We start from the raw sequence: 5,839 nt of genomic DNA on the forward strand, positions 1-5,839 counted from the left end.
TCTTCAGTGATCAGTGGAGAGCCACAGATTTGAATGGAAATGTAGACCCAGAGAGGCAACAACACTCATTCGTGAGCTTAAACTTTACCCTCAGGGTAATGGACATGACGAAATTTGATCACACCAGTGTGTTCTATTGCTGATTGCAAATGTTTAAATTGCACAAGATTAAGTTTCAGAACAACATTTACTCCTCCCCTACCATGTGTATAGCAGTGTTAGGTACTGGGGAGACTAGATACATACAAAACAAGGTCTTGGCACAGTAAGACACTCCCTTATCGTGAGAGATTTAAGTGAAAGTTCAACATAATTTAACATAATATTAACCATAATAAACACATTAAAGTTCTATATAACCTTGAGGTTAAACAGAAAATTAAAGGGTACATGTAAGGCAATAACATGAACACTTGACTTACAAGCTGTAGAACTATCTGTTCAGGAGTCAGAAGAGAAAAAATTCTCTTGCTGCCATGTCTTGTGATGTCCATGTTTTCATTGTTGGGTAGCCTTTGTCACAATAAAGGAAATTTGGTGTCTCTCACAGAAATATGTTAGTAGCTCATTTTGTTTTTTCACTTTCTCATTTCTCACATCAGCATGATGGCATTTGATATTTGGCAGGCTTCCACGAGGGAGGAGGAGCACACCAGGTAATGGGGCTCAAGGTCAACTTTCAGTGTGGGGATTACGAAGTCTAAGAAGTACATTAGTTTGAAATGGATTCAAGGGCAAGTAATTGAAAACCTGACTCAGAATGAACTTAACAGTTAGGGGTTATTTTCTTCCAAAGATAATCAGAATTTGGAGGTAGATGTTTTCCTGCATGTGTTCAGCAGCATGAAGCCATCAAGGCTAGGGTTTCAGAAGGTACCTTAGCCTTTCCCATGATTGTTACCATTGAGTCCAAGATGAATGTCCCAGCTCCAGGTTTTACAACTATGTTTAAACAGACAAAGGGGAGAAGGTGGAAAAAAGGGATAGTGCTAATCACATTTGCTTTCTTCATCAAAGAAATGGGCAGCTTCATTCTAGAAGTCTTCATCAAAATTTTGTTACGTCTCTGTTGGTAAGAAGAATGTCATATGGCCACTCTTAGATGCAAGAAAGGCTGGGAAAGCAAGTATATAACTCCTAAGCCCTGTGGTAGAGGCAGCAAGGTAGAAGTGTTTTGAGGTATACTAGTTCAGGCAATGGATATTATTGGTCAGGAACAAAGGACTACTGGAGGTAGGAATATGTGTTTTACATGAATGGTCTCACTTAGTTATCACAATGATGCTATAGATAGGTGCTTTTATTATCCTTATTATACAGATGTGAAAACTGAGGTTAGCTAATTTGTACTAGTTACTTGCTAGGATTCAAACTAGATAGTTGCAGGGATCCACACTATTTGTTGACATTCAACATTCAAACTTTTTTTTTTTTTAAAGCAGTGTTCATATTCTTACTGCATTTAAAATCAGATGTCGCAGACTTTTATGTCCATGCTTAAAAACATATTTTGAACAACGGCAACATGACTGGAATAAACATACCAATTTCTAAAGATAATAAAATTAGGGTGCCTAGGTGGCTCAGTGGGTTAAGCCACTGCCAAAGGTCATGGTCTTAGGGTCCTGGGATCGAGCCCCATATTGGGCTTTCTGCTCAGCAGGGAGCCTGCTTCTCCCTCTCTCTCTCTGCCTGCCTCTGCCTACTTGCGATCTTTCTCTGTCAAATAAATAAGTAAAATCTTTTAAAAAATAAAAAAATAAAGATAATAAAATGAAAGCAGTAGTAGCTCATTGAATCTGTAAATTTTGTTTCTTTTTAAAAACTTCATCTTATTTTTCATATAGTCAGTTTTCATACTTGGGAGAGAGTCAGTGCAGATCTTTGACAGCATGTTCTGGGCAGCAGCCCTAAGGAAGAGCTGGCATGATAGTGAGAATTGACCACTGGACTCGGGGCTCTGTAACCCTGGTGAAAAACACTGCTTCGGTCTTTCTTTATGGGAACTTGACAGATGGCTAATAATCTTGAAAGCCTTGTAATATTCATTGGACGACATATTGTATAGGGTGTCGTCTATGAGGTTGGGAACAAGTTAGGTTTTTTTGTTTGTTTGTTTTTTAGGGTGAGGTAAACGTACACAATCTGGCTTCACTGTCTTCCAGGAGTTTGACTTGTTATTATTTTCGTTATTTATCTTTGAAGCATAGTCATTTCCTGATAAATTTAGTTTAAATGCTAACAATGTGGGAGAAAGAAGACTACATAAGGTTTTTCAGAGTTTTCATATTTACTGGTGGACCTTATAGAAAAAACATCTCTAATACGGTAGGGCCAATGTTGACACAGTGTTTTTCAGAGCATGATGTTTGTTTAAGCTGTGTGCCTTTAAACCTCAGACTCTCATTGTTTTTATGTATGCACAATCAGAGTTATGTATGTATGCATAATCAGAGTTAAAAAGTCCTTCCTTGGCAGTTAGTTGGTCTCTTTTATGTGAAACATCTCACTCTATTAAAAATTTGTAAGATTCAGGAACTCATAAGGATTGATACTTGGTTGACAAATGAAAATTGTGTCTCTTCACTTGGGATCTTCATGAGGCCTCCTGTAGGACAAGTAGTTAGTGGGTTGCATTGTAGTGTTATAACTGGGATGCCCAAGGGAATGGATAGGCCTTTCCCCCCTCACATCCAGAATCTATATTCAGACTTCCAATATCTTCCTACCTGGTTATTTGCCTACCATTCTGGACTCATGTTTGAAATGCATACCACACTTAACAAGGCATACAGTGAAGGTTCTGTTGCCTGGGATCGCAGAAAGCATTCCCAGCACCAAAAGAATCAAAATCTTGTGCTTTTATCCTAGGATGTAAGTTTTATTTTCTGTATGTGTAAAATACAATACACTACTACCCATACAAAAGGTGCACTAGGTTGGTGACTACTATGATAACCAGTCATCTTATTTATTAATTTTTAATGTTGATGCTTTACGATCTCACAGTCCAAAGTTTCAACTTACAGTTATTAACAGTCAGTTAGCCCATGAACATGCAGTGTGAATTTACTAAGATGGCTCTTACAAGAAATGTCCAGTTCACACATCATATTTTAGAAGTTCCCTTCTAGATATTTTGGAATTTGGAAAGCATTTCCCTATGCACAAAATTATGGGGAAGATGAAGTCCATACTAGAGATCTTCCTCTCATGGCTCCCTAAAAAGAATTTCCTTTCCACCCTGTTGCTACTGCTATTACAGTCTACTTGCCCAACCTTCTAAAGTTGATCATACTTGCGTCTTTTCCCTTATTGCTTAACTCTTGAGTTTCTTCATTTATTCCATTTACTTCTCCCTCTCTCCTTTTTTGCTAGAATTGTCACTTCCAGAGGTAAAAGGGAGCTCTTTCCTAAGATCTCTGGCCTTCATAACCCAGTGTCTCCTCTTTGTTTTCCTGTCTTTACTGGCTGTTGCTTGTCTGTCCTCCTCAGAGAACTTCCTTCTCCTTTTTTTACCCTAAACCTGGGGACACATCCCAATACTCTACTCTCAAAAACCATTTTTATTTTCATGCTTTTTACTATTACCTCTGCCTGGTATGACTGGGGAATGAGGCAATAACCACCTCATCTCCTGTGCCATCTTGGACCTCACATCTCACATCTACTTACTGGTCATCTTTTGAATACCTTCTGTCCCCTCCATTACGGTGCATCCTGCACTCTCTCAGTCTTGCTGCCAAGTCACTTGTACTCCCTAAGGACATCTCATTTATCTGATGCCCTCTTTCCCCTTTGACACTGCCCTAGAACGGGTTCCATTCTCTATTGTCTCTACGTAGTGAAAACCTCCTTACACTCCTCACCTCTCATGTCCCCTCCCCAGGGCTGCAAGAATGAGCTACTGATGTGTTATGATCCATCACCCCTCTGCTCAGAAAATTTCAGTAAAGCTCCCATGGCCCAGAGGATAAAATCTAAACCTTCTTTGAAGAATTCAGGAATCACTGCTACCTGGCCCCACACATTTCCCATCTTAAAGTGGGCAGGTCAGCAATACTAAATGATTATAATTCTCTGAACACATTCCGCTCTTCATGTTGGGCCCTCTGTCTGGGACCCTCCACCCCCTTTTCTTTGTCAAACTTCTCTTTACTTTTTATTTATTTATTTTTATTTATCTTTAAAAATTTTTTTGAAGATTTTATTTACTTGTCAGACAGAGAAAGAGCGAGAGCGAGAGCTCACAAACAGAGGGAACAGCAGGCAGAGGGAGAAGCAGGGGAGCCTGTTGCAGGACTCGATTTCAGGACCCTGGGATCATGACCTGAGCCAAAGGCAGACACTTAACCAACTGAGCCACCCAGGCATCCCAACTTTGAGAATTTTTTTCCCCCAACTTTGCGAATTATTAAGCACTTCTGGATTCTCTTGATTCTGACAGGATTATACAGATGATTTTCTGGACACCGGGTCCCAAGTGAATACAATAAACAAACCAAGGCCACATATACAACCGTTAACCTCATCGAAATTGTGTTTGGCCTTGAGTCTTGTGTTCCCATTCTTCTTTTATTCTTGCCTCCCTAATTTTGGTTTCTCTTTTTATTTGGTGACCCATTTCCTAAGTATTATTAGGTTTTTGACAAATAGAACTTAATGAACTTCAATAAAATTGTTATTTTAACATTTTCAGGGAACATTTCATAAGGTTATTTGTGCAATAATCATTTACTAACAGAATTAAGTAGTCAAGTGTCTAAGAAATGTAATTTTCAAATACAGACTTGATCTCACTCTGCTTCAACTTCTGAGTGATTTTCTAATGGTTCTGTCAAAATGACTTTCTAATCCTAAACCAGCTTATATGATTTGTAAAATGGCAAAGGGTTAATTAAGAGATCCTATCGCTTCTTTTTTGCTTATTTACTATTTCAGAAGGGGAGGTGTCATTGTATCAGAGCTATTAGTTACACCATCAACATGAAATTATTTCTCTGCAAACTGAAAATTTTCTTTAATTTGACTCAGCATTTTGGGGCTGGATAAAAGTCAGTGCAAGGTATGTATATTCACAGTTATATTTTTTAAAAGGAGACCAGCAATATGGAAATTTTTGGTTCTAGAGTCAAAATTTTCATTGCTAGAGACCAGTAGGACACCGTGACCATATGCACCATTATAGCCTCATCAGGATACCATTTTTAAACTTTGATTTCAACCTGCCTCCTTTCCCACCAATGTCAATCCAGTGCTGGGTGCAGAAGGTACCTACCCCCAACTCCCCCCACAGATACCCCATGGAGGACTGTGCCACTCAGTGACATGCTCTGTCTTACTCTCCACTTGCTACCCATACCCTGGGAGGAAGGAGTGTTGGAGGTGATTATAGGCCTCTGGGCAACCAGTAGGATTTTATGCCCACTCTTATGATGTGTGCATTTGGAACCATGCCTTCATTCTCTGGCAGCACCAGCATAAAACACTGGTGTGCTGAGTAATATGGGACCCATAGTATTCCATGGTGTTTTCTTAGGACCATTCTGAAAGCTGCCTTGACCATAAATATCTCCCTCAGACTCTTTGACAAAACAATTAAACTATGCCCTATGTGTACATGGCACTCCACAGTTGACAGAGCCCTATCACTAGCATCATATTGTCTAATCTTTATGAAGCTGTGTTGGCCTGGTAGAGTAATCTGTTTGTTTGTTGTTTTTTTAAAGATTTATTGGTCCATTACGTTAATTTAGGTAAAGAAACCTTTTAAAATTTATAATAGTTTATCAAGTAATATAAATTTTTCTGTTTACCTCAAAACATAATGCTAATCTCA

This window comes from Martes martes, assembly GCF_963455335.1.
Source record: "Martes martes genome assembly, chromosome: 2".
Lineage (NCBI taxonomy): Eukaryota > Metazoa > Chordata > Mammalia > Carnivora > Mustelidae > Martes > Martes martes.